The 8258-nt window shown below is 34.0% G+C and overlaps 1 pseudogene; it reads left to right on the forward strand.

Annotated features, from left to right (window-relative positions):
* Positions 1 to 1083: 1083 nt before the first annotated feature.
* Positions 1084 to 8055, forward strand: LOC134247225 (protein DENND6B-like; annotated as a pseudogene).
* Positions 8056 to 8258: the final 203 nt, after the last annotated feature.

Here is an 8258-nt window from a genome sequence, read left to right on the forward strand (position 1 = left end):
TAAGCTATATAGCTTTAAAAATCTATATAGCTTTATTAAGCTATTCAAAATAGCTTGATAAAGCTATTTATATGCAATTTTTCACAAAAACGTTTTTTGAAAGAAATAAACAAAAAGTCGCAAATATTTGACTATTCATATATGTACTATGGACTATCAAAAATACACCCTGAATCATAGAAAGTTCTAACATTGCTGCTGTTGAATACTTTTAAGCAAAATATGAATTTCCATTGTTTGAGTAACTGTTTGTGCGGTGAGGCGTGGGTAAGTATGATTGCTTCTCATTGTGCTGAACTGTTACTAATCAATTATCCTGTTGGCCATAACTGGCCTCCTTTATAATTTCATTCAAGAAATAACTGTGTGGTCACTCATCAATAGCCCCAAAACTTTTTAAACTTTGAGTACAAAGTCTCTCAAGGAGACGCAATTTGGTGAGTGATTTTTACATGCATTGTATTCAGAAGAGTACAAAGTTTAATATTTCCACTGCACTAAGGTGTGACTTTTTGCACATGTTGAAAAAATAACACATTTGAGAAAAAAGTCTGACAAAATAGCTTAATCAAGCTATTCTGAATAGCTTAATAAAGCTATATAGCTAAATCAAGCTATATAGCTTTATCAAGAGATTGTGCTGGACCTGATTTCTGTAAAATTACAAAGACTCTATTTACAAAATTTACTTAAATGTTTGCTTCAAGTATATAAAGAAAAAAAACCCATCTGTTATATTATTGTAAAACTTTGACAAAAGTCCTCACCTGTTGGATTACTCATGTTCTAATTTACATCCATTTGCAGTTTTACTTACAATACGTACAAAAAACACATATTCTAACAAGAAGAAATTAATTAATTGTGACATCGATTAGCGTAAGATTAAGAACAATTTTGATTTTCTTGTATAAGTCAGGAAATGAACAAAAGTCAACATCAGTAAAAACACATCCTGGTTCAGTGATAATTAAACCCGATGCATGTTCTTCATCAATGCTGATTCGTAAAAATACTGTTACATTTACAGAAAAAACTAAAATCATTCAGAAATAGCGAAGAATCGAAGGTATTTACCTTTCATACTCATCCTTCGGAACTACTCAAGTCTTCAATAATCCGCCATCTTGAATTTTTCCTGAAGAAAATCTCTAAGCAAAAGCACAAATTCCAAATTTCAATGTAGAAAATAGGAGCCTAATTCACAAGTCTAGATCACAATATTCTAGAAAATATAAATAATTCACAAGATTATTTCTAACTTAGTCAATTTGCGCTTTAGCGCAAAAAAGAACATATTATTCGTTCCGGAAAACGGTTGACCTAAAAATATCAACAAAGAAGGTGAAGGTCATCGATTAAAAATGGCAGCTGTGGAAGATGATATTCCACAGAGAGAGGTTTCCCTGCCGCGAGAGGAGTCCCCACCTCCCCCACCGTCCTGCCGTGGGACAAGTTCTCAAACTGGATTCATTGTGCGTGTGTTGTCACGTTCGATTTGGAGCTGGGACAGGCGATGGAGGTAAAATAGACCATCAGCTGATTATCTTTGTTGACATTCTTTTTATTTTTAAAACACATCAAATGGGTATTGCCTACTAATCGGACTTGTGTTTATGTAACAGTTTATTGATAAAATCATTAAAAATTAAAAGTATATATGTAAAAACATATATTTTATGATTGCAGAGTAATTCCTGAAATATTTAAAAAATAAAAATATTCAGGAGGCCTAGTTACTAGTTAGAATTTATAAACCAAAAGACAAGAGACCTGACCATAACTAACTCATTAAAACCTCAGTTTAGATCTATAAGTTTCTACCTTGCATTAAGATTTTGACTCTCATTGTTAAAGGAAATCATGTATTTATTTTGAACAGTGATTCTTTGTTACATAATCATTGCAGTTGTATGTACTAATTGATAATGTTAATATCCCATTTCAGTTGATTTATCCTGGTCACGTGAAGCTGACAGACGTAGAGGTAATCCTATCTATCAGCTCCTTAGAACAATATTTCACTGTTATCCTTTGACTTTCAGTAAGGAGTGGTATTCTTGAGTCTCGACGCTACATATTCTTAGCCTCTGAAATTTACAGTCTTTCATTCACAGTGACTGTTGAAATATACATGGGATAGAAATTTCAACAAAAAGCAAGATCTAATGATAATGTTTCTTGTGGCAAAGAGGTGTGTATTAAGTTACAAGTCTTACCATTGTCAACAACAATTTAAAGTTGCAAATGTTAATTATTATTATTTTCTTAGGCAATTAGAATCTATTTGCCATTTGACAGATGCTAATAACGTAGGGTAAAGAATGCCTCACCTTAAGTAACTGAAAGTCCAAGGATGACAGAGAATTGTACTACAACCGGTAGTTTTGTTATTTCAAAAAATACATGTATAGTCCAATTTTGACTTTTTTGTCCATCAAACAGTCTTCTGTGCTTTCAAAGAATTCCTTGAGGAAACTTAATGCAATTAAAATTAAAAGATAATATTTCACTATAATTCTTTCATGACAGAAGATTAAAGATATTATAATTATTTTAGAACAATATTGATTTAATAATTATATCTAACCATATGTGTCAAGTGTTGTAATTATTCATGAATATTTCATTTTTAATATAATAGATATTTTTTCTCCTTTTTTACAGAAAACAAATATCTGTTACCTGTCCTTTCCTGATTCAAATTCAGGTACACTAGCAACAATAATTCCCATGATTACTGGCTATATTATGAATGCTTAAAGTGATAAGGGTTCTAATGCAGAAAAAATACATTGTATTATAATAGATGACTGTATTATATGTAAAATAATATATGATATTTATCATCTAATTTATTAGAATACTAAATTAGTAAATTGTATTTTGTATTATATGCCACAGTGTTTTATGTATCTGACAGGGTGTATGGGGGACACACAGTTCCACTGTTGTATAATAATGTCACAAGGTACTATATATCTGACAGGGTGTATGGTATAAACAATCCCACTGTTGTATAATAATGTCACAATGTTTTATGTATCTGACAGGATGTATGGGGACACACAGTTCCACTGTTGTATAATAATGTCACAATGTTCTATATATATCTGACAGGGTGTATGGGGGACACACAGTTCCACTGTTGTATAATAATGTCACAATGTTCTATGTATCTGACAGGGTGTATGGGGGACACACAGTTCCACTGTTGTATAATAATGTCTCAATGTTTTATATATCTGACAGGGTGTATGGGGAACACACAGTTCCACTGTTGTATAATAATGTCACAATGTTTTATGTATCTGACAGGGTGTATGGGGGACACACAGTTCCAGTGTTGTATAATAATGTCACAATGTTCTATATATCTGACAGGGTGTATGGGGGACACACAGTTCCACTGTTGTATAAGAATGTCACAATGTTCTATATATATGACAGGGTGTATGGGGGACACACAGTTCCACTGTTGTATAATAATGTCACAATGTTCTATATATATGACAGGGTGTATGGGGGACACACAGTTCCACTGTTGTATAATAATGCCACAATGTTCTATATATATGACAGGGTGTATGGGGACACACAGTTCCACTGTTGTATAATAATGTCACAATGTTTTATGTATCTGACAGGGTGTATGGGGGACACACAGTTCCACTTTAGGATCAGACAGAGCCCTGGGAGAAGACAGTTACCCAAAGGAGTTCCACAAGGACTACCCCCACCAGCTACAGGTAGGACCCCTCCCCCACACCACCTATCCTAACCCCACCAAACAAATACAGGTGAGACCCCCTCCCCCACACCACCCTATCCCAACCCCATCTAACAAATACAGGTAGGACCCCTCCCCCACACCACCCTATCCTAACCCCACCAAACAAATACAGGTAGGACCCCCTCCCCCACACCACCCTATCCCAACCCCACCAAACAAATACAGGTAGGACCCCCTCCCCCCACACCACCCTATCCTAACCCCACCCAACAAATACAGGTAGGACCCCCTCCCCCACACCACCCTATCCTAACCCCATCCATCAGCTACAGGTAGGACCCCCTCCCTCACACCACCCTATCCCAACCCCACCCAACAAATACAGGTAGGGTCTACCTTATGGGTCCATGCGTTTTTCAGAGAGGATTTCTAATGAAGTATATAATTGCAAAGAGGGGTCTGGAATATAAAAAAAACTTTATTGACTTGCAGAGATAATGACTTAAGGGCTTTAAATTTTTTATTTCTAAAATACCTATGTGTTTCAAACTTCATAACTGTAAGCATAATATGTCAAAATTAAATTTCTTGCAGTAGTTCTATGGATATTATGCATGAACTTATATAATACAATTTAAAGAAACCAAATATAAGATGAATGTATCTACCATTTAAAGATAATCTTAGGACTTCCTACATGTATTTAAAGTAGCATGACAGAGATTCAGTATTGCTGAATTGCTGATTAAGTTAACAATTAATCTAGAAAAAATATTTCAGACTACATTGTCCTTTATGTCGTTCTGCAAAACTTTTAAGTAAATATATGCTGTGAAGTAAATATAAAAATAGAATGATAGACTGTAGATTTTGTGTATTTCAGACAGACAATGGATACCTTTATGGTTTTGTGTATTTTCGCCAAACCAAGGACAAAAGTATAAAGAGAGGTTATTTCCAGAAGGTGAGTGGTTCATAATCATGTCAAATCAAGTGTTACTTATCATATAAACAAAGAAAGGGGTTGAGGACACAAGTAAGTAAGAGACATGAATTGACCTGTAATTATATACCTTGTAAAAAAAGCCATTTCATTATGTTGCATTTCCAACACGTAAATGTGTGTTATGTAATGCTTCCTTCATTCTGTGGTTTTGATGTTTTTCATTCCTGATGACATTTATTCTGTGATCCGTCACTGATAACATGTACTTCTTCTCTCGTTTCAGTCCGTGGTGCTGGTTTCTAGGCTTCCCTTCGTGGCCTTGTTTAATCAGTTAGTCAGTATTATTGCTCCAGAGTACTTTGATAATGGAGAGCCCAGTCTAGAAGCAGGTAATTTTATACATCTGTAGATCATAATTACTTTGAATTACTTACCTAATGAGTGTCAGAATATTCTGGACATTCATGTGGCCATAAATTACAATATGCATACAAAATGAGTGGCACACCTTGTGAGTTTTTTCATGTTTCAAAATAAAAATGTGAAATACAGAGACATCTGTTTCAAACCCTACACCAGAAGTGTGGACACCTAGGATTTGTACATAAAAGTAAATAAGTGTTTTTTATTTTTCTGTACCATTTTAAATTTTTACTAGAACAATTTTTCAGAGCAAGTCCTCCACTGATACAATTTAGTACGGAACCTTCATCTATGACATCCCATAGATATTTAAATATCCATCAATGAAATCAGTACATGTATTTATTTTTAGCCTGTCATGACGTAGATCAGTGGCCCTGTCCACTAGGGGGGAGACAGTCAGTCTGCCGATATTTGGGAATGTTTTACAGGTACGTTTTATTCAACATTATCATCTGCTTCAAAGGGAATGCACACCAAAGGTTAGTCAACTTTTGAACTTCATTCACACATTTCTCACATGAATTATTTATGTATTTGAAAGCAAGGAAATAAGGCACTATTCCTCATACTTTGGGGCACTTGTTTTCCCAGAAAGAAAGGACACTCAAGTATCATCAGAGTTCTTGAAATCTTTTTTCAACTGTCAGTCATTTGGACTGACTGCCACAGGAAGTTTGTCGGTCCAGACAGATTTTTATCAGTCCAACAAAATAATTAAACATAATTTCAAGAAGATTAAAACTGTATTTGAATTTTATTATCATTACATTTCGCACCCTCCGTCATATACACACTGCATACTTCATGCGAATTAAATCATCGTATAACAAATTTCGTTGAATTCTCGTGGGAGGTCAATTTTCTTCATAAGTTTTTAATCTACTTCGATTTTTCTCACCTGGCTAATACCTTATCGTTTACAAAAACTTGTTAAAACAATTAATAAATCAGTTTGGTACTTGCGTTCATCGAAGAAGCCATTACGAGATACTGAAAAGAGTTTAACAGATTATGATCGGCCGATTATAGGGAATTCGTACGAAATTTAGTCGGATTTTCGCAAGTTGCTTTCTCAACATCTACCGGTCATTTGGACTGACACAGAACGTAAAGTGATCGGTCCTTGGTTGTTTTTATCGGTCTTGCCGACAGAACCGAAAGATTTCAAGAACTCTGATCATGAGAAATTGTGCCTTTTAATATCTCATGCACAAATCTACAAAAGTTACACATTGCATCTCTTATATTTGGAAATTAATGTTAACATACATTGAGAATTTTCAAATAGATTTTAGGATTATTCCCTTTTCGATTTTTGTTGTTGTTGGTTTTGTTTTAGTAAAAATGAAAGTTACTGTACAATATTTCATTTAAAATGTAAAATTTAGTTGCATTTCTGCACAAATTTTCTTTTAAGTACTCTCAATTTATTGCCCCATTGTTTTACTGTTGTCAGTTTCTGTGTTGTATACTTCGATGTAGTCAGTTTTTATTATTGTGTACATAGGTCCGGATACCCTCGCAGACAGATAAACTCCTGGACAGAGTTCCAGTGAAAACCACCGCATCTGTAAGTCTGTCCCCACTACTGTCAGCTGTGTTGTAATCTCTGTGTGGTTTTTTGTTGTTACTCAAATGATTATAGAAACATCGTATATTTTATTATTTATACACTATTTAATTTAAAATCACATTTTTTTTTATTACCATAATTCTTTTTTTGAATTCATTTCATTTTCATCACATTTGTAATTGTAAGAACTGTTTTCTTGCTTTTGGTTTGAAAATTAATTTTTTTTTTGGGGGGGGGGTTTCTTTCTATTTTCCAGGTTCTAACCTTAAATGCTAAATGCTTATGGAACTTGAGAATTATGAATAAACTAATTTTATGTTTCAGCCTGTCTTACCAGCACCCACCATATTGCCATCTGTATGAAATTGACATTTTCAGGTAAAGCTTGCAAGGAAAAAAGAAAATCCCTTTTACTTTGCAAAAGTATTCTGGAACTGAAATATAATAATCATAGTCAAATTAAAAATATATATTGATCTTCAAGAAACAAGATAGAATTTTGCTAAGAACTACCTTCAGGCACATATATTAGCTACAAGTTTACAATTATTTCTGACATGTCTACTTTTACTTTCAGTTCCTTCCAGAGCCATTACTCCACATATACAGATGTTATGGGAGCTAGTTCTTTCAGAAGTAAGGGATCATTGACGTCAATTATATTACGTTCTTTATTATGTTTCATAAACATTTTACGCACAATATTAAAAATCAAATCAAATCAAAGGAACACCGAACATTTCTCAATTTTATTTCAGCCTTTGGTTGTCATGGCAGCTTCACCTTCTGTGACCTCAGCAGCTGTTCAAGCATTGGTCAGGTCAGTAACAAAAACAGAGGTCAATTAAGCTAGGTCATAACTAAAAATACCATGACAGAGATAGACTAAATACTCAGACTTTATATTGATCAGCTGTGATACAGTGTATATTTCTTCAGTTTAATTGGTCCACAGAAGTATTGTTGTGATTACAGACCCTACTTCACGATTCACGACAGCGAATTCAAAGAGTACACAACAAAAACTCAGGCCCCGTAAGTCTGTATTTAATAACCCTGTATTTTTATAATATTCAGAAGAAAAATGTTTAAGTGCAGTGTTCTTGTATTCTTAAATGATAAATAGCAGCAAGCTGCAAAATTTATAAGTGGAATAATATTATATTTCATAATAGAATTAGGAATTCATAACTAAATGTGCTATATTGATTTTTTTAATAAAATATTTGTCAGTGTCATGTAATAATTTTTTTGAAGATTTGTAGTCTTTTCTGTATTTCAGGCCTTCTGTTATACTAGGTGTCACCAATCCATTCTTCGCCAAAACACTGCAGCACTGGCCCCACATTATAAGGATAGGAGAAATGATGACTCAAGGTACAGTGTGTAAATATCTTGGGGGAAACCTCATCCACCAGAAAATCTATATACATTATCAAATTAATTGCTAGATCCACTCTCACAGCTACTTGCCTGCATTCACTTATCAAGTTATACCATGCAACTGTGAAGTCACTGATTTTCAGGAGGGGTGTTAATTTTTGTTGTTTTTAGCTCTACTGGTCAGAGACCAGAAGAGC

Source organism: Saccostrea cucullata, unplaced genomic scaffold (genome assembly GCF_032062105.1).
Source record: "Saccostrea cucullata isolate Sc308-1 unplaced genomic scaffold, CSIRO_AGI_Scuc_v1 ctg13042, whole genome shotgun sequence".
NCBI lineage: Eukaryota > Metazoa > Mollusca > Bivalvia > Ostreida > Ostreidae > Saccostrea > Saccostrea cuccullata.